The following is a 22,486-nucleotide window of genomic DNA, read 5'->3' as shown; positions in this document are numbered from 1 at the left end:
GAGTTGTTGATGTCCATGGAAAACTGTTATATAGAATCTTTATCTTTGGATGTAATTTCATCTCCCATGTTCCATATTTTATTAGGAGCCACTTGCTTAAGATTCAACAATCTGCAGATCAACTGCCAAGAAGAATGAATCATCATGAGTTCTGAATACTGCAGGCAAAGATGCTGCCTAATGACTACTAAACATTTCAAGCAGAGCGTGACAAGAAAGATCAGAAGATCTACATATACCTCCTGCAAATCATGACTTTAAAGCTGTGTTATGCAAAAAGGGAGCAAATACCCTACCCCCACAATGTGTGTATGACTGCACAATCAACCTTCAATCTGGGACCCAGATTCCACACGCAGGAATTTACCCACTGCCTCCAAAAGAAAGTTTGGTATTAATGGAATATTTAGAAAATAATTTAGCCAAAGGTTTCTCTGCCATTCTGTTTCTCCATATCCAAGATGAACGGTGAATATAAACCGTGCTTAGATTATGGAGAGTTTAATGAGATTGCCATCAGCAGCAGACAGCCTCTCTTCCACATATATGTACTATTGGACCATAGTCATCTTTAAATTAGATCTTAGGGAAGTCTCCAATTTGGCCTGTACGTATCAGAGAGGAAGGTGAGTAGAAGACCGCATTCAACATTAATTGTGGCCATTAAGAATATTGGCAAAGCAATTCGACCTTTGCAACACTCCGGCTTCATCCCCGTCTTATTTGGAGGCTTCCTTGATACATTTGTGGTAATGTTACTTGATGCCATTTGTTTTTTTATCAGGATGTACAAGATTACCAAAAACATCTTCAAGCATTACTACAGTAATACACAGACTAAAACAGAAATGTTAATATGCCAAAGCAAAAAATCGCATCTTTGAGACCAATCAACTGTTCTTTCTTGAGTTTGTGATATCTGATTGAGTAAATAAGATGAATATATGTATGTGTCTGGTATTTCTATAGCAAAAACCTAGCCAAAAGGCAGAAGAGCGCTGTATAGTGCTAAAGGAAACAAAAAGTCAATGAATGATAAGAGAGGCAGCTGGTTTGTGTCAGTTAACACATAGTGATGTAGTGTTCTTTACACGTCATCTCTTTCCTAAACTGGAGCAGCGCTGGGGCAGCCCTGATGGATATGGGCATATTTTTTCCAGATCCTGGGTGCAGAGATGGGAAAGGGCTGCTGTCTTGCTTTTTCTTTGTTACTCTTCTTAGTCTGCAGAGAGTTTCCCAGTTGCAGGTGTGCTGAGATCTAACAGGAATGGTGAGCTTGTCTGCAAGATAAGCAATGATCTGTATAAGGTAAATGCAGACATGGTCTGGCCTTTCTCAAAGACAGTCAAACGAATCCAGAAACTTTGGAGATTTGCTCTTTTCACTGGTATTTCAATGAAACCTGCTTGAAAATCCCCAAATCAGTAACAGAGTTGATCATGAAAAATCACCTATTCAGATGGGGGGGAGAACAAGAAAAGGCCTTGCAGATTTTAAAAACAGAGGGTCCATTTCACAAAAATAAACTTAGACTTGGGGTCTAACTTTAGGCCTGAAGTCTAAGGGCCCAAATAACAAAGGTAAACTTAGACCTGAAATCTAACTTTAGACCTGAAGTCTAAGGCCCCAGTTCACAGAGATAAATTTAGACCTGAAGTCTAAGCTTATCTTTGTGAATTGGGTCCTTAGACTTCAGGTCCAAACTTAAAGTTCAGGTTTAAGGGCCTCATTATGAGTGTAGCAGCGTGGACTGACACACTTACGTAGACAGTCAGACTGCCGCACTCTGGGCGGTCCCGTGTTGGGAGTGCCAAACTCGTAATGAGACCAATAGACATGTGCTGAAGTGTTAGCACCATGTCTGCCTCTGATCTGGACTGAAATATTTTTGTTGCTTATATTATGGTCACTGCCATGTTAAGTTGGATTCTTACAGCTGAGGCTAAAATGTCAACGTGTAAAATGAAACAACTCATTCATCACCATATTTATTTTATCCTGTTGGGTCTTTAGTGTTGTTAAACTTATAAACATGAGATAAAAATCGGCGATCAGGTGCTATAAAAACCCCTGCATTTGGCCATAATTTGGAGAAGCTTCACAGTAGATCTATCCGGCCAGAATTCATGACATTATGCTGCAAACCAGCCCCAATTGCATGTTGGTCCGGGGCTCTGAGAGCAGTGCAAAGAGGTGGACTTATTATAAAATAACAACAAAAACTTTCTCAACTATAAATAACTCATTTTTAAAATATTTTACTTTTGAATATTAACAGTAAAAAATCTAAATTAACACACAAATATACAATCAACAAAGATTTTCAACATAGTTAAAATAATATAATAAAAATATTAAATAATTTTACTCATTTAAACACTACTATAAATGTAGAAATACAAGCAATTTCAACATAAATTAATCATACTTTATTAATTTTACAAATTAAAAGATTATACAAAAAATAACAATGTATTAGTTAAACTAGTATAGCAAATATGAAAACAAAATAATTTTTCAAAAATAATATAAACATTTCTAAATCCAAAATGTTTAAAACACAATAAGCAACAATGCTAAACATAGTAGCAATCAATTCTAAGAAACATAACGGAAAGTATTTGATTTTGGAGGCGTTAAGATTTACAATTCCTACTTCAGTCGAAACAACAGTAGGGAAAGTGTAGGACTTTGTAGAGGTTAGATTTACTATTCCCACTCCAACCTAAACAACAGTAGGGAAAGTGTTACATTTAAGAACACAATCATTTACTAGTAAAATTTCAATACCTAATAAAAAATAATAAATTGTAGACATAGAAAAATTAAATACTATGCTATTTAGGAAATATATTAAAAATAAAATATACATTAAACCTTTTAAAAAGAAAAAATACTTACAACAATATTCACTTGTCTAACTACAAAAAAAACTATATATTATAAATAGATATTGATTGAACTAAATTAATACTCATACAACAAATAAAATATAAAAACAAAAATACTTCCACATACACAATTTAAAAAATGCATAGAATAAAAGTACACATAATCTACTATAAGTTAATTGATTACTCATAAAAAACAAGTAATACGCAAAATATTAGAACTTGAATAGCTTCCCACCATATTCCCCTAAAAAGCATGACAATATTAAAAAATACATGCATAGCAAATATATAAAAAGCAAAATACAAATTGCAAATAATACACTTTAATAATAACAAAAAAAAACAACATTTGTTATTTGTTTAATTAAGATATTTAATGAACATAAAAATAAATTAGTATTGCATTTAAATACTTTTTATTTTAATTAACATCCTACCCTATTTCTCTACAAACCCCAAAATCTGCTACTACAATTTTAATTACTATTAATAAAATTCAAATATACACTAAAATGATCAAATTAAATGAAACAACTAACATTATTAATGAGTAACTAAATAATAATTTTACAGTTAAAAAACTAATTATTGTTAAATGTAAATTATGTATTATTTAATTACCTTACCACTCTATTGCCTTACAGACCTAACGACCCACTACTTCTATCTAACTTACTATTCCTAATAATAAAATTAAAATATAGAATAAAATTAACAAATTAGAAATAAAATATAGTATGACAAACAATTAACATAACGATTTACATTTGAAAACTAATTGCCATTAAATTTCAATGTATAATATAATTAACTTCCCACCCTATTCCCCTACAAACCCAACAATCTGCTCTTACACTATAAATAACTAGTTAAATTTAAAAATAAAATACTAACACCTAAAATGTATTTATTAACTAAAACATACTAAAATAATTAAAAACAATATGTTTTACAATTATATGAAAGAAAACAATATTAAAAAAAACAATATTCTTGAAAAAATGTTATATTAAAAAAAACAATATTCTTGCCAGTGATATTCTATCTCGCAATAATTTGGTAGAAGTGACATTTGTTTAACAATATTTATGTTCCAGGATATTAAAACGTAATATTTTGCCCTAACACTGTATTGACAGGTCAGATCTAACCAACTTCTGTTATTTAAAGAAGTAAAAAAGCCACAGAAAAACCTGAATACTAATCACAAATTGATATATTCCCATATATGTGCTGAAAATATTCCAGTGCGCAGATATGAGTAATGGAAAGAAAATACTGAATAAAAAAAGTACAAGGGGAACAAAACTTTGGGAAATTCCAGGCAATGACACCTTATTCAAAGCATGCATAATTCATAAAAACATGAATCTCCTGAACAAAACTTTCTGACATACTACGGACCTCATTGTGAGTTTGTCGGTCCATTAATCCCCATGACGGAGTTGGCGGTGCGACCACTATCGGGTTGGCTGTCGGACAGCCAGATTATGAGTCATGCAGACCTATGGAGCAAAGACGGCCGGGGTCCTGCCGGCACCGCCAGGCAGCACAAACCGCCACTGTCACGAGGCGGCACAAACAGGCCGGCAGAGTCTGTTTCCGCCGGACACATTATAAGGTTTCACACCACCACTGTGACCGTGGCGGTCCAACCACCATGTCTCAGCAGGTGAAAACAGGGACTATAAAAGGAGACACTCACCTGCAGGCAGCCTCACATTTCCGCTTCTGCCATGAAGCCTATAACGCACGTCCTGCCACTGCTGATAATCATCAAAGGTGCACAAAATCTACACCGCCGTGGCTGCAACTAACTGTAAGTACACATGCCTACCTGTCTCATCAACTTTAACAACTGATTGTCGCGCCAGCAGCCACATTATATGGGGGTCACACTACGGGCACCAAGTCCATGTCTCATTGTGTACAAAGTCGGAATTAGACACAAAGCATGACACATTGACGGTCACAATATGCCCCTTCGGGCAGGTCACTCACACTGCACTGCAACACTACACAAAAACACACGCCTACTCATCTCAGGTATAAGGTCCGTGAAGGATAGACAACATTCTCTCACATAACACCAACAACACACCAACATCACATATACAAATACTACTCACACACTTACATTCCTCACATGCCGTGGACTCTTGTCACATTCAACACACATATGTACGGATGTGGCATGGAGCACAAACAACACTACCCAGAAACAGCCCTGCAATGGACACACACATCACACACATAGCAACACAATGGAAAGACAAAGACATGCACAATAGTCAGAGATACAAAATACAAAGATCTCTATGCAAACAATACCTGCACAATAGGGATGTGGCCAGCAGTAACACCCAGGGAAGGAGGCTGCACTGGGACACATTTCACTTTGCACATGCCCCTTAAACAACATTTGCATATGAACTGGCCCTACATGTGTCCCAAGGACAAATAATACTAGACCTAAATGACATGCCTATCTGCACAGTGTGAAAGTGCAAGTCAATAAAGCACATACAACTCCAAATGCATGGAACATACCTCTACATGAAGTGCTGCAAGGTACACACAGTTAAATGGACACATGCACAGTCAAATGCAAAGGAATCTAGCACAATTGAATACCCTCCATGTCTGCACAAACAAAACTCAAACTGACACAAATCAGATAAATACATAATCTATATCAGGGGGACACGTCTAACACCATACATGCACACACAAGATGAAATACTTACTATAGCATACAGTACACAATGCCATGATACCACCATTGCATTTACACCAACATATCCATACACTTAGCATATACCCTTCTTTTGGGGGACACCATCACTGCCCACAAAGTCAGATACTGCAAATAACAGAAAATGGAGAAGCAAGTAGGCTGAAGCACACACAACTGTAGGCACACAACACAAGTCACTCAGGCACAACATAAAGGTAGAAAAAGAATTGCAGGACAAAAGTGTATCCAAAAAACTAGTGTTTGGCTTTATTCAAAGTTCAAATCTCAATTAGTTCAAGGCCATTGGCCAGTCCAAATAAATGTCCAGAATAGCACAGTATTGTGCCAACACTTGACTCCCAACTGCCAGGGAACCGCCATAGGAAGGGGCATCAAGTGGGCAGGCGCACCAAAGTAATTCAACATCACATGATCCAAGATACAGACAGATGGCAGTACAACTGGCCCTGATCACAGGGCCATCATAACCCAATGCCCATGCATCTGGTGGTATTACACAGACATATGCCAGTGTGTGGCACAGGCACTATGACCCACAATTATGAAACACATCTACAGCTACACACAGGTCATACAAAAAGAGTATTTAGCCAATGTGAAGGAAAAATGACTTGATCGTAAGCTAGGACTACATATTTTATGACCACATAATGACACACGTGATGCATCAGGCCAACCACTGCACACAAAACAAGTCCAATGGGCACGTCTGACCTTCCACCCAAACACTGTGCAAGCTGTCTTGGCACAGGTCTCATGCACCCAAACTCTGTGACCTACATTACCTGGAAAAATCCACGTCCACTTTGTGTGTCAGAACAGCATCACATACCTGCCAATGTCAAAACTCTGAAATGCCCACATGAAGATGTCATGGTGAAGGTACCTGTACAACAAACAAAACAAGGAGTTTAGGCTTGAGACCATACACATGACACAAGTCACATAGCAAGCCTCTGGAAAACAAAGCACATTGCAAGGAAACTGACACAGACAAAGCAACATCATCAAGGTGGGGATGTGCCAAAAGCTATCTTATCAAGCACCCTTTGGCTGATTATTGCAGAGTATCAGCTTCCTAGCTGTTTCCAAAACACTCAACTCCACACTTTCTCACAACTACAGTTCATTGTACAGTAACGGTCATGGCATCACATGACATAATTACACTCTGTGAATGAGATCTCGTGAGTCATCTCCTTCCTCTTCACCACTGTCCTCCTCTGTTGGCATTTCAGGATTCTCACCCGGTGGCACTACAGGCTTGCCCCCCTCTGGGATGTACAGGATATTCCTCTGCAGAACTATATTGTGGAGCATGCAGCATGCCATAGTGATCTGACACACTGTCCCGGGTGAGTAGATGAGGGCTCCTCATCAAAATCTGGCCTTCAAGAGCCCAAAAGCCCATTCCACTGCCCACCGTGTTCTTTCATGGGACTCATTAAAGTGGACTTATCCTAGTGTAGTTGGATTCCTCAGCGGCGTCAACAACCAAGGACGGTTTGGATATGCTGAGTCTCCTGCTAAGGAATGGGACATAAGTGCAACAATGAGTGACTCACTTTATGATTGTAGCAACTGACATTGCTCACACACAAACAGGACAGATGTGACTTATCAACCAGCCAAGCCCTCCCTGCATGCAGTTGTGACATTGGGTGGGGTATGGTGCTGTTCTGCATTATGAAGGAATCATGGCCTGATCCAGGATAACGGGCAAACACACCAAGCCAACATGTTTGCCATCAGTCGCCCCCACAACATGTAGAAGGCAGGCAAAAGCATAAAAGTCAGCATTCACATTGGCTAAATCCTCATGTTTGGGGAACCTGATATAGCTGTCAATGAGTTTCAACATTGCTGAGAGGAAATCCTTCAACACCAGACTGATCATAGGTTGGGACATACCAGCAGATAGGGCCACGGTATGTTGGAAGGACCCTGTGGCCAGGATGTGCAATACTGAGTTAACTTGCACAATGGGTGGTATGCAGGTTGGATTAGGTTGGGTGCAGATGAACAACAAGTCCCTGTTAGCTGGCATCAGATCTGGCTCCAACTGACGGCATAAGTCCACTATTGTTTGCCAATTCAGGTGATATAACTGGATGATCTGGCGTTCCTCAATAGTCTGAAGGGCTGGCAGTGGATGGTAGACAGGAGATTGTTGCATCCTCTCTCTCTCAGGTTACCTATGTGTGACAAAACATGATTTGTAACATTAGTCAATGTGTCCACAGCAACATAGATGATGCCAGCCAACAATATCATATGACAAAGCATTTCAGACTAGATAGACATGACACACAGTACACATCCCAGCTGGCAAGTACACAAGGGCCACACGTGACCCCCATAGTTGTCAACACATGTCCAGAACATGGATCAGCTGAAACCCAACTATCTGATACACAACTGCCCCTCGAAATGTGACTGTATATTCCGACCGCCAAAAATACTGTTTGAGGTGGTGGACCCTGCACAGCCATCATGTGCCATCTGTGCCCTGAAACACATTACACTGGTGGTTGGGTAGTAGGACCTACATAACAAGACAGAATAAGGATGTTTGTGATGATCCAACACAAAAATTGTAGGTGTGACGCAGTTTACAAAGCCAAATACAATATTTCAGACCGCCAAAATGGAGGATGCTTGACCTACACCATTAGACATTAGGAGCCACCCATGACCACCGGCGGAAGTTGTCTACGCGGTAGGCGGTTCCAACAGCAGGGGACACAGCCATAGGCTCACGGCCCAGTGGCTGTGGCTGTGTCCGTCTGTGGTGATGACCTGCATATGTGGCAGACGTGACCACCTTGTTGTGCAAAAGCTGTCACTTGACTCCTGACACTGCTGCCATGACCGGAGCTGCTGTGTGCCGCCTCTGGGAGCAATCGTGCCACATCCAGCAGGTGATAGGGCCCATGTCTTTTCTCCAGAGGAGTTGGAGAGGCTTGTGAATGAGGTCCTTCCCCTGTATGGACAGCTCTATGTCTCACCAGAGGAGCAGGTATGTACCTCATGTGCACAACTGACTCTGTTCAACACCATCCTTTCCCTCCTCACAGGCTACAATGTGCCCCTGTGTGCCAGTTAGACTTCTTGTGTGCCTGATGTCGCAGCCTGTGTAGCATCAATGGGATGTACATGGTGCAGGTATTGGTAACCAGTACTATATGTTCTGTTCATTCACATTGTGTTATGTGATGTTTTTTGGGGTCCTAGATACTCCTTGTGTTGGATGCACATAACTTGGCAAGGAGACATTCCTGCCATCCAATGACATTTCTTTGTTTATGATGGTTGTAAATGTTATACAACATGTATGTGAATGACAGCATGAGATGTGTATGCGTCTTGTGTGAGTCATTTGAGGATCTTGTAAGCAATGTGTATAGTGCCACCAATCTTTCAACCCACGTGTGGCCTTGCCAAACTGTTGTCTGGAAGGCATATCATGACTCACTATGCCCTTCAGTTTTCCACACAAACCACAAGCCACATTCAGGATGGCCACATGGTGTAGTCATGCATGGAAGTGATAGAAATATGAGTGACATGTAGGTTCTGTATGCTCAGCCTGCAGAGACTTGGGCCTGTTGAATGTATCTGTCAGTATGGGATATAGTGCAGGCTATGGGAGAATCACTGTGGCTATGCAACTGTGGCACTGCGCCCACTCCCTGTACACCAGGAGATACTGTCATATGGCCAATTTGAGACTCTAGTTGCAACACTTGCCCTGAATACCTCAGTCCATTGCCTAGATTGGGAAAGGGTACAGAGATAAACCCCAGAACTAGTCCATATGTGCATAGTACATTGTTGTCAACGTTTGCCTTTGACTCGTGACAGGTCCCTTACTTCCACAGCTCTGTTGTCACCTTCAGGGAAGTCATATTTTTCCTGTATGGGCTTATTGCACAAATCACAGACCCACAGTGCAGTGGGTAGATTCCTGGGAGGTCATGACATATGACTTAGTAGCTTGGTTACCTAGCAGAAATTGGACAATGCATATATTTGTATCTTGTATGCCATTTCTGTAGTTTAGACACATATCTTCAAAGGACTACGGAAGATGCCTGTAGGGACTGTATGCAGTGAGTCAATCTCGCAAAGTGCAAATGTGTTGGTCCAGTCAGGCCTAAGGAGTTTACCCTTCAGAAGCCACATAGCTGTATAATGCTTCATTGTGGCTCACATCACAGTACATGTTGCTGGAGCATAGACTACCTGATGTGAGTTATTGTTGGCCATGAGCAGGGTAGTAGGCTAGTCTGCAGATGGATACAAAAGTGTGTAGTCATGTCCCTGTACCTATTGGCATGTGTGCTTTACACTTGTGGTGTGTTGACAAACTGACCATCTTTTGCTTGGTGTTTCTGACATGTGTGTGACACAACCGTTTGGGCAAAAACTTGTGATTGTAATAGCATGATTTGTCTCTTGCATCCATACAGGTAAACGCCCATCAGAGGAAGGAGATATGGAGAGCCACTGCCTGAAAGGTGAGGACTTTGGGAGCGCTCACTGTCGCAAGAGGTAGGAGGACCTGAGACGTTGGGCACAGTGATCCAGCTGGGGCTGTCCTCCCAATGTGGGTGGGGTGTACATCGGAACATGGGTTACCTAATGGCCCGCATCCTGGGGGTGGCGTACCTGGACCTTGATGGGAGTTTGACGGGAACACAGCAGCCACAAAGGGGTGAATATACGGCATATTCCTGCCTGTCAGATTGCAAAGTTGTGTTAGGTTCTGACATCTCACCCTGACGATTAGGGATAAGCCATGTATGATACATTAGATGAGTAACCATTTGTGTAGATATGTAATGTGGTGCATACTGATGTGCTTTGCCTATTGGCCCAAGGACCTAGGCCACAACTGTGTACAATCTACAAACAATTTGCTTTCCGGGAACAACACATGGCTATGTACATTGATCAATCAAGTAATGTTTGTTGTTGTAGTGGGTGTAAATTCTACGCTGCACACCACTGCTCCTCATTGTTACAGGCCAAAGAAAAAGAGGTGATGGATCACTGTCCTCAGCTATGTGTCTGGTCAAATGCGTAAACTGGCATCTGCCACTTGTCTTCAGTGTGTGACAAGTGCTGGTGCCTCACTACTGTCTGTAATGTAAAGATGGCCATCATACACGTGACAGAGCATACATTGTTTTTTGGGTTCAGCTACAAATCAATATTTTCCCTTGGTAAGGGGGGAATGTCCTGAGACATGATTTATGTACCATCATTCTTGCCAACATTCCCTGTGCCACCATGTTAGCATGTGTCCCTTTCTCTTTTGCAAAAAATTGTACATTGCGGTTTCATGCATTGTCTATCTGTGTTCATGGGAAGATTTCTGTATTCCCTCACATATATGTGCATGACAACCTGTGTTTGGAATAGGGCATTTGCAATGTGGCTACATTCCATGTACCACAGACGGGAGTCCCCATTGATTGTTGGCTCACACATCCCTCACCCGTCATAGCATGTCATTTGGCATGTACAACTGCAGTAGCAATGAGAGATATGACGGATAGGACTAGAGTTTTTACATACAATGTGCATTTCCATGCCACTGAAGTGGCATCATAAGGAAAGGTGCACAGCACATGTGTAATGGGTAAGGTTTGTTACCTGACTGTTGGCATGCATGATGGAGTGGCATGCAATTTTGATGTAATCATATGTGGTTGGGTACAACCATTCATCCACAGACATCTGGGTTTGTGGGACCAAATGGAGACAGTGATGTAGCTTCCCATTGGGCAACATGTTGAGGGCGTTCTACAAGTACTTGCAAACCTTTGGGCCTCTGCAACATACAAAGGACTAATGGTGTCTACTGATTTAATCAGAGTATGTCATTGTAAGGAGTGCCAGACATTAGTTATGATTTCCCTGGGGCTTGCTGATTCATTGTGTTGTGGAATTTAGGGACATCTGTCCCTGACAATTTGCTCATTTTGTCTACAGTGTACATTTCCATGCCAAATGTGCAGCATATCTGAGCAACATTAGTATTACCTCCATGGCTCCATTAGGACATATTAAACATGGTGAAATATGCACTGTAAATAGGTTTCTAGTGTGACATGAGTATTTCTCTGTGACCTTCTCCCGGCTACTACACTGTTGTCAGCAACATGGTAGGTTTTAGGAGCATCATTTCTTATTGTTGTGATATTGTGTATGGGACAAATAGATAACTGCATGACCTAGCGTGGGATTTGTAGGAATGATCTTGGCATTGGTCTACTATTGTATGACAACAGGTAACTCAGGAATGCTCCATGAGGCAAAGCATTGAAGGTGTTGTGATCTCCTACTTGTTCAATGGTTACTGTGATTGCACAACTTCAGCTACATGCAATTGCAGTTCTCTGAGATCCTGATTTTCCTGTGGGCAACTGTTGACAATTCAGATGGTATGGTACATGTAGGAGGCACTTTGATGTAGTTTGTTGCTGAGGCCTACTTGACGTCATGGTAATGTTTGCTAATCACAGCTGTTGTTCAAGTGTGATCAAGAGCATGTGGTGACCCTTTCCCTCCCTGTATTTGCAGCATCAGCACTGGCTAATAAGGGAGACAGGGTACAACCAAGAGGGGAATCATCTGGCCATGGTACATCCAGTCATGACACTACCAACACGGAGGGACCCAGTGGCCCGGAGGATGAGGGGAGTGCCACGGAGGAGATAGGATTAACATTGTCATGATCAAATTCTTCCTCCAGTGACCACTCCCTAGTGGTGGTAGACCCATCAGGACCTGCTCCTGTACCATCTTCGTCAGCCACCCCCAGTTCTATTGCCACCCTCCCTGTTGCTCCCCACCCAGTTGGTCGTGTCTGCTCACCCAAGAGGGTGGGCGTCTTCTTTGCCACAGGCACCTCAGTTCCAGCCCCTGTTACACCTGCTGCCATGAATGAGGAGGCCAATGACCTCCAAAGAGTATCTCTGAGGGGCAGATGGCCATTCTGAATGCCATCCAGGGGTTGGCCAGCCAACTTCAGCAGACCAATGCTTTCTTGGAAGGCATTCATAGTGCCATGTCTGGACTACAGAGATCTTTTCAGGCTCTAACCTCCTCACTCATGGCAGCCAGTCACTCCCCAGACCCTCCACCTCCCTCTTCCTAATCCAAATCTCCTATTCCTCTACCTGTCCCACACATTGACACAAACACCACAAGACACACCAGCACGCAGGTACTCAACATACACCCACAAACATGACATCAGCCACCACTTCACCAGGCACCCCCACCAACCCACACACCACATCCAGCATACCCACAGACACCTCCACAACAGCCTATGACACATCCACCACACCCACCATACACCCAGACACCAGCACATCATACACAGACACATCCACTACATGCACCATACCAGCAGACACCACCACAACACCCACAGATACATCCACCACATCCAGCATACCCACAGACACCACCCCAACAAACACCAACCGCATCCAACATACCCACAAATACCACCCCAACAGACACACAAACATCCTCCACTGCCACATCACCCAGCACCTCCACCTCTCAGCCCCCAAGACACTCAAAAGCCCACACTTGCACATGCAACAGACACCACCCAAACAGAAACATGCCTCACACATACACACACCCAAGACATCTACACCCACACACAAGATAACCACTCCCTCAACCTCCAAATCCCCAACCCCTTCTGCAGACCCTCTCCATTTTCCCAAGGAGAGTTTCCTTTTTTAACTTGCCCTTTCCCCTGCTCCCTCCACCCCCTCCCAAACCCAAGAGGCACCCCACCCACATCCCAACCCATCCCTTCCACATCAAAGCCCTCCCCTGTCACACCTGCCCCCGCAAGCCCCCGCGCACCCCTCAACCCAAGAAGAGGCTCACCCCTCCAAAGAATAAGACCCTCCTCCCAAACCCAAACTTATCCATCCCAAATCCTACCCCACCGCACCCAAGGGTGATCCCTGAGGTGCCTGCCTGTCCACTTAATTCCCCTTCCTGTGGAGGTTCCTTGGCAGTGATTGAAGTCAAGTGTGGGCACAGTGATGTGCATGATGTCTAATTGGACTGGCCAATGGCCTTTGTTCTGAATAATTTGGAGTTAATAAACCTGTTGTTGTTTTTTGGGGTACACATTTGTCCTGCAATTCCTTTTCTACCTTTATGTTGTTCCTGAGTAACTTGTGTTGTATGCCAACAGCTGTGTGTGTTTCAGCCTGATTTTTGATCCATTTGCTGTTGTTTGCAATATCTGACTTTATGGGCAGTGCTGGTGCCACCCATGACAAAGGTAGATGTTGACTGTATGGATCTGTAGATGTTAATCCAAATTGGGTGTCACTGCATTGTTTTATATTTGGTATGGTAAGTATTTCATCTTGTGTTGCAAGTATGATGTTAGACTTGACCCCCTGGTATGGATTGTACATTTGTCTCATGTGTGGATGCTGGAATTTTGTTAGTCCACACATGGAGGGTGTTCAATTGGGCTAGCTTCCTTTTCATTTGACAAAGCATGTGTCCATTTTGATGTGTGTACCTTGCAGCTACTTTATCTAGATGTGTGACCCGTGCTGTTGCTGTTGTATTTGCTTTCTTGACTTGCACTTCCACACTATGCAGATAGGCATGTCACTTGGCTCTGCTATTGTTTGTCCCTGAGATACACGAAGGGCCAGTTCCTGCGCAAATGTTGTTTTAGGGGCATGTGCAAAGTGTAATGTGACCCAGGGCAGAATCCTTCCATGAGTGTTCCTAATGCCCCCATCCCTATTCTGCAGGTATTGTTTGCATATTGAGCTTTGGATATTTGTCTCCCAAAATATTGTGCATCCCAATGTCCTTCCATTGTGTTTCAGTGTGGGTGATGTGTGGGTCCATTGCGGGGCTGTTTCATGGGAGGGGTGTTTGGGTTTTATGACACGTCCATACATATGTGTGTTCAATCTGATGTCAGTCCATGGCATGTGTTCAATGTGAAGGTGTCAGTTGAATTGGTAGATGTGATGTGGCTGTGTTGTTGCTGTTGTGTGACACAATGTTGTGTACACTTCGCTATCCTTGTGCCTGAGATGGTCAGACGTGTATTTTTGTGGACTGTTGCAGTGCAGTGTCAGTGACTTGCCCAAAGGGGGCATTTTGTGGTTGTGAATGTGTTATTCTTTGTGAATGACTCTGACTGTGGACACAATGACACGTGTACTTCGTGCCACTAGGGTGAGCCCCATATCATGTGAACGACGGCCTGGAAATCTGTTGTTGAACTTAATGACACAGGTAGGTGTGTGTAATTACCATCAGGTGTATCCACGGTGGTGTGGATTTTGTGCACCTTCGATGAGCAGCAGCAGGACGTGTGTGACTCAATCAATCAATCAAGGATATTTAGAGAGCACTACTCACCCTTTAGGGTCTCAAGGCGCTGGGGTGAGGGCTACTGATCGAAAAGCCAAGTCTTGAGGCGTTTCCTAAATGATAGAAGGTCTTGGGTCAGGCGGAGGTGGAGCGGTAGGGAGTTCCAGGTCTGGGCGGCTAGGTGAGAGAAAAAAAAAAAAAAAGGTACTGAAATGAGGAGTCTTTCCTAAAGAAACCATCCTAAACGTTTACTGTATGCACAACGACATGAAGAAGCTACTAAAGTGGAATTTGTATTACTTAACATACTGAACATTTTACTGTTTCCCATTTGAAGCAACATTTTTCAAATATACAGAAGTTTAATAGTACAAATACAGCATGCAGAATATTTCACCTCCACCATTTTTCCTTACTGTACCAGGGGAACCACCTATCAAGTGGTCCAAATGGAAAAATACATTTCTTCATTATTCCAGAGTATGTGGCACCAACTTATCCAATGAAAGAAAAACAGCACTGCTTATGCACTGTTTAGGTTGTGAAGGGCAGGACATTTTTGAAAATACACACGAAAGTACGGGGTTCTCTAAAAGCGGACGTCGCGGATATTAGCGTAGCCCTGGGTTGTATGTATTCCTATTTGGAAGGGTAAAGTCAGTGGAATGTCAGTTGGAAATTACCGAGTGGAACAGCGAGGGGTGGGAAGAAAGGGATTTCCTTTTACGGACTAGGTGGTCTCACACACTATATAGTGTCATGCTTCATCATTTGACCACCTAGACCCACCCAGGTAGGACAGTGCCACCTGGGCGGACTCAACCTCACTGTTAAAGGAACAGGAGGGAGTGCGTAAATAAACTTGTTTCTGGAAAGATCGGGATCCAGCTAATCTACTGAAAAACTAAAAACACCTAAGCAGACACCTGTGAAGAGCAACAAATTTAATGGTGGTGTCTGACTGGTGTAGTTAAAAAGGGGGGTTGGGACACCTCTGTGAGGACAAGGACTCACAGGGTCACCTAACTAATTACTAGCCAACATGTTTCTGCCCTCAAAAGTGAGCCAATGAAGGTCTCGGGCATTCGTCAGGGCCTAGGATCCCTACGTCTCACGTTGGAGGGAAATACTCTATGGGGAAATCAAAGAGTGAGAAAATGAAAAATGAATGATCTACATTACCCAAGGAATTACCTTGAGGCGGCCTATGGGGAGAAAAACAATTAATTAGCACTCTGGTGGCACACAGCACTGCAAAACCAACCAACTACACACGTGTCAAGGGGATGCATTCATGCACGAAACACATATGTTCAAAAAAGGTAAAATACATGCGTGGAGTGACTGAGTGGGTATATCTACACAAGTGGACAGTCCTATCACTGCAGGGAATTATAGTTCTTACCCTTTTCTTAGAGGCAGCTAGCCTCTGGTATCCAGGAGGGGGAGTGTCCCCTTATAGTCACACACTAAGGGATAGAGATGAACATAAAGACGAAGTGAGGAGAGGAACAGAAGTAGGCAGAATAGATACAGAGGGAGCATTAGGGGGGGGAAAGCAAGTTCCCATTAGGAACCCACTATTGCTGGTAGAAAAATACTGGTTAAGAGAAACCGAAGTGACTATAGACAAAAAAAGTAAGATTAAAAGCAATAAGGGCTTATCTGTGCTGCCTGTGATCCGGTATGCCACTCACTACATCAAAGGGGACGCTCGCCGTGCGCCTACTTCGTCCTCTCCTTGGACCGCTTGTGACAAGTGGCTGAGGGAGAACGGTCTATTTATGGCTGTAAGAAATTCCAGGTGCGCCCTGTTAGCGCGTAAATTGGAGTTCAATTGATGTTAATCTCCGCCGCGGGCTTCTTTGCGTTACTAGCCTCGATATGATTGCCGTAATGGCGGGCGCACCGGCCAAGCCGGGGCGCCGGCATGAATGTGATCGAGTGCAAAGGCGGGCCTCTTTAGGTTGATGGCCTCGGTGTGCTTTACCGCACCCGCGGGCGCCCCAGCTGTGCCGGGGCGCCGGCATGAATGCGGGCGAGTGCAAGGGTGGGGCCCGAGCCGGAAGATTCCGGCCCGAGCGCCACCAGCGGAAGGCTCGCGTTTCCAGTGGCCGCTGGGAAATGTAGTTCCCAGCGGTCCCGTAGCCCAAAGGGCCAAGAAAGAAAGAAAAAAAAGAAGAGGAAAATGTGGGAAAGGATAAAGAAAAGGAAGGAGGGGGGGGGGGAAAGAAGGGGGGACGAAAGAGAGGGAGGAGGGAGAAGGGGGAACAAAACGGACGGGGGTGGGGGGGGTTGGGACATTTTTGAGACATTACCAGATCCAAGGAATGAGGGTACAGATTTGAACAAATTTGAAATATGTTTAAAGAAGTTAGATCTGCATTTCCTGCCCAAGGTTAGCACCATCTTGGAGCGGTACCATTTTGGGATGAGGGAAGAAAAACCAGGAGAAACTGTAGAAGAATATATCACACCACAGCTTTAAGAAAATTAGCTTCTACGTGTAAGTTTGGAAGCACGATTGATGAGAGCATCAGAGACCAGTTTATGCTGAGATGTTTGACTGATAAAGTGAGACAGGAATTGTGGAGTAAGTATGACCCACCTTTACATGAAGTTATCAGGTTGGCTAAAAGTGTGGAACATACCTTAGCATGTGTCGAAGAATTGGAAAGAGGGAGAAACCTATCAATAAATAAGGTCACTGTAAAAAAAGAAAATGAAAAGAAAGAAAGTAATTGTGACAAAGGAGAGTACAGAATCACTCAAGAACAATGGCCCAAATTCAAGGATGCAAGGTGTTTTCGCTGCGGCATTACGCTTTCTATAAAAAATGCCCAGCCATTAATGTAACCTGTAGACTTTGTAACAAAAAGGGTCATTTCGCTAAATGCTGTAAATCATTTAAAAGTCAAACTTCTGTGAAGGTGGTTGAGGATTGTGTACTGTCTGTCACCTCCAATGTTAAAAAAAAAATACCCAAAGGATAGAGTTACCATCTTAGGAGTCAATAGTGAAGTCTTATTTGATTCAGGAGCGTGGTTAACCTGAATATCAAGTGAGTTCTTTGACGAACATTTTAGCCATAAAGTTGAGTTGAAAGAGCCGGATGTCATTCCTGGTGCCTACGGTGGTAAGAGCATAGACTTGAGAGGATATTTCGAATCGGAGATCACATTTAAAACGAACACTGTATTTGGGAAGATTTATGTTCCTATCAAAGGGGACAGTGTTTTGAGCTGGCCACACCAAAGGGATCTAAACATAATTCTTCCACACCAGTTATGATTAGAGAAGAGTTTATTGCAAAGTGTCAAAAGATTTCTGCAGTTTCTATTAAGGCTGGTGATGTAGAAGAGCCGCCTGGTTTTGTCAAGGAGTTCAGTGAGGTATTTAGTGACAAGTTGGGATGCCTGAAAAAATATGTTCATCGCATAAAAATTAAAGAAGGATCAGTACCAGTGGTGGCAAAGGTACGTCTAATCGCCATCTCAATGAAGGACGATGTTGAAAAAGAAATACAAAGATTGTGTAATGAAGACATTATTGAACCGGTGGAATCATATGAGTGGGTATCGCCCGTTGTGGTCGCACGCAAACCAACAGGAGAAATCAGGTTGTGTGTGGATTTAAGAAATTTAAACGGGTGCGTTGTCAGTGATCAATTCCCTCTGCCAAAAGTCACTGAGATGGTCACGTTGCTGCATGGGTCAAAGTTTTACAGCAAGTTGGATCTAACGTCAGCTTACCATCAAGTCATGCTAGATCGTGATTCTAGAGACTACACGACTTTTATCACGCCATTTGAGACCTTCAGATATAAGAGGATGCTGTTTGGTTTGGTGTCTGCAGCTGTGGTGTTTCAACGCATTATGTACAATTTGTTTGGTTCGGAGCCGGGGTTAAAATGCTTCCAAGATTACATTCTAATTCATGGACGAACGGAGACAGAACATGAGATGAGAGTCAGGAGGGTTCTTACCATTTTGAGGGAGCATGGTTCAACTTTGAAGCTTAAAAAATGTTCTTTCTGCAGGACTGAAGTGGAGTATTTGGGTCATAAAAGTAACGTCCAAAGGAGTGTGTCCGAAGGAAAGTCTAGTAATGAACATTATAAACCTACGCAATCCAGAAAAAAAGAGGAACTTTTGTCATTTCTTGGAATGGTAGAATTCCATGCCAAGTTTTTGCCGAATTTGGCCTCAAAGACAGTGCACATGTGGAAGTTACTTAAGAAGGGTTGTGAATTTATCTGGAATGAAGAATGTAAGGAAGAGCTTGAGAATATAAAAAGGGATCTATCAGGTGCTGAAAGTTTGATGTCATTTGATCCAGATAAACAAAGTGTAATTATGACGGATGCAAGTATGAAAGGTTTAGGTGCGGTTTTGTTGCAAAAAACAGATGAGAAGGTTCTCAGACCTATAGTTTATTGTTCCAAAACGTTGTGTGGAGCGGAAATCAAATATTCCACAATTGAGAAAGAAGCCTTGAGTGTGTTTTGGGCTGTTAACAAATTAAGAAAGTTTCTGTGGGGAAAATAATTTTTAGTCTTCACTGATCATAAACCTTTAGTGGAAGTATTTATGAGTAAAGGTCTTGATACGATTTCCAGTAGAATCAGTAGCTGGGTTGTTGGTCTACAAGATTTTGCATTCAAAGTACTTTATGTTCCAGGGTCTGATAATAGGATAGCTGACTGTTTATCTTTACTTAGTACAGAGAGGGAAGTGTGTTCGGAAAGGAGTCTGGAAAGTGAAATAAGTGTGTGTAGTATAACAGAAGGAATTGTAAGTTGAGAGGAATGGGAGAAGGCGGTTGTAGAAGATGATGTATTGCAACGAGTTTGCAAAAACGTTCGTGAGGGATGGAGTGTGGATGCCAAGCGTGAGAGGGAATTAGAAGGATTTGTAAAAGTTAAAGAGGAGTTATCTGTAGATGGTGGTGTGCTTTTGCGTGGTTTGAGATCAGTAGTTCCATCCAAATTGAGGGAGAAGATAATGGATTTAGGACATGAAGGGCACTAGGGAATGGGCAAAACCAAAGCCAGAATCCGTCTTAATTACTGGTGGCCAGGCATGGATCTTATGATTGAAAGAAGGATTAGAGATTGTTCGGATTGTTGCAATGGTGACAAAGTATATAAGACTAGAGTACCTCCTATGGGAGTTAGAGTAGTGTCGCATAAACCATGGGAGGTTGTGGCCCTAGACGTGGTTGGACCCATTCATGTGAAGGGTGGTTGTAACTATATTTTGGTGTTGGTTGATCAATTTTCTAGATGGGCAGAATTATGCATTGGTTGCAGTATGGAAACAAGGAAAATACTTGATTTTCTGAGCAAAATTTTCAATTGTGAAGGTTACCCCAATACTATTGTGACGGATAATGGTCCACAGTTTGTGTCAAGGGAAATGGAATCTTATCTTAAAGAAAGAGGAATTAGACACAATAGGTGTTCATTATATCATCCTGAAGGAAATGGTATGGTCGAGAGGTTTAACAGATGTGTTAAGGAGTGCATACAATTGGAGGTTGCGGCTAACAGGAATTGTAAGGATGGCCTTAAAAGTTTTCTGCATGCTTATAGGTTTTCTCCCCACACTGCAACTGGTAAGGTTCCTTTTGAATTGTTTAGAGGATGCAGAGCCAATACTTTATTAGCACCATGTTGGGTAAGTTGGGGAAAGAATGACTGTGTGTTGTGGGATGATATGAGAGACAGGGATGAACATGAAAGGAAATGTGTGCAGAGGAAAAAGGAGTATTGTGATGATAAGAATAACACGTGTGAAATTGATGTAAAAGTGGGGGACAAAGTTTTAATCAAGCAACCAATGTTGCGCAAAAGTGAAAGCAGATTTATGGGTCCTTTTGAAGCCATAAAACTGTTTAGAAATGCTGTAAAGATCAGAGATGGGAGAGTGAGGAATCTCAATCGGGTGGTCAATGAAGGTTCATGAATTTAACCTTCTGTATGTGCCCATTTCGTATTTATTGCATTTATTTTTAGTTCGTCTTAATGTAAAAATTGTTTTTAATTATTTCTTTAGAGGGAAGGTGTGTGGTAGATTGTGTGTTAGATAGTAGAATAGGTAGAATGCTAAAGAATGGACTGTGTTCTCTTTGACATCACATTAGAGTGTTGGGAGTGGGAGTTCTGGATGGATTCTTGTGGAATGCGGTTGGACTGGAGGAGAGCTGTATACTGAAGGTGTTTCTGATCTGTGGATGGGATACTCTTAATAAAGAACCTACAAAATGTTACTCTGGATCTACCACTCCTTTACACAGTGCATGCATAAGTACTTCAAAATCCGATGCATTTCGGGCCGTTGCCCTTCTTCAGGGGATATCTTAATCTGTGTGGCAAACAATACGAGTAATCAGAAATGGAGTCCCTAAGATATTTCAGTGTGTACAACAATAAGATCCATATCACACCTCGGGAACCAGTGAAAAGGATAAGGTGAACAAACTGTGTCAGGAACCGAAATAAATATTAGTGCTCACAGTAACACCCAAAGTTAAGCAGTGGTACGCGGTGACGAAAGTATTACACTGAGGCGGTAAAAAAACAAAAATGGTGAAACATTGAGCCTGCTTGTCAGGCTTGTGTTATTGCCAGTTCCACATTTCCCCAAAAATAAATAAACCATGCAATCACAAAATGTGGAAGTCAGCAAATGTTCCATATGAACTGCTGTGCCTCTTACTCATCCATCTCAATTTTAAACGCCGCACACTCACCTCAAAGGTCGTGCATAATCCTGCAAAGTTTTGATGGTGTCTAAAATCGCTGCCATGATGTTAGTCCTCAAATGCGCTGAAGAAGTAAAAATGAAAATATGACTGCGAAGTAAACAGCGACAGCGCCATGTGTAAGATGTTAAATACAATTGTCTGATATATGATTAAAAAAGCCACGAATGAGTTCAAACGTCACAGTGTTTGATTGTAAAAAATTTATTGATTAAATAGCATGTATGAGCTGACATAATGTTAGTGATTGAATCCACCGAAAAGTGAAAATGTAGTACCAGGGGTAATAACAGTATATGAAATGTTAAATTAAATAGTCCAATGTGGGTTGAGACATCACAGTACTTAATCCTCAAAAAGTTCCTGTGTTCACCCAAGTGGTTGTGCCACTAGATGTTCCTCTGACCTAATCAGTGACAACGAAAGAGGACTTTGATAGTTAAAGCACTCATGACTTTTCAATTCTATAAAGGGCACAGAGGCGAGGATTATGCTTCTCTTTCTATGCTTTATTTTTTACAGAAGCCAATAAAAAGACTTGTGGTGATGTCACTGGAGGAGCATAGAACATGATGACATCTGTGGATTGTGTGACATAGATGTATTCTATGTTTCCATTTGGAAGTTGCTTTCTGTGCCCCATTTATGTACCAGACGTAACCTTTTCTCCTGG

At 42.3% G+C, this 22,486-nt stretch overlaps 1 long non-coding RNA gene across 2 annotated transcripts; it reads right to left on the bottom strand.

Moving 5' to 3' along the window:
- Nucleotides 1–598: 598 nt before the first annotated feature.
- LOC138297425 (uncharacterized) lies at nt 599–22,149 on the bottom strand. Of its 2 annotated transcripts, none has more exons than XR_011204096.1 (3): nt 21,802–22,149; nt 15,097–15,225; nt 599–1,280 (listed from the first exon to the last, which is right to left on the bottom strand). It is a non-coding gene; the product is annotated as an uncharacterized lncRNA (long non-coding RNA). The 2 variants fall into 2 exon arrangements; XR_011204097.1 differs by lacking the exon at nt 599–1,280 and adding an exon at nt 5,903–7,847.
- Nucleotides 22,150–22,486: the final 337 nt, after the last annotated feature.

This window comes from Pleurodeles waltl, chromosome 5, assembly GCF_031143425.1.
Source record: "Pleurodeles waltl isolate 20211129_DDA chromosome 5, aPleWal1.hap1.20221129, whole genome shotgun sequence".
NCBI lineage: Eukaryota > Metazoa > Chordata > Amphibia > Caudata > Salamandridae > Pleurodeles > Pleurodeles waltl.
Note: the sequence above shows the minus strand (reverse complement) of the source record. Positions and strands in the feature narration are given on the sequence as shown.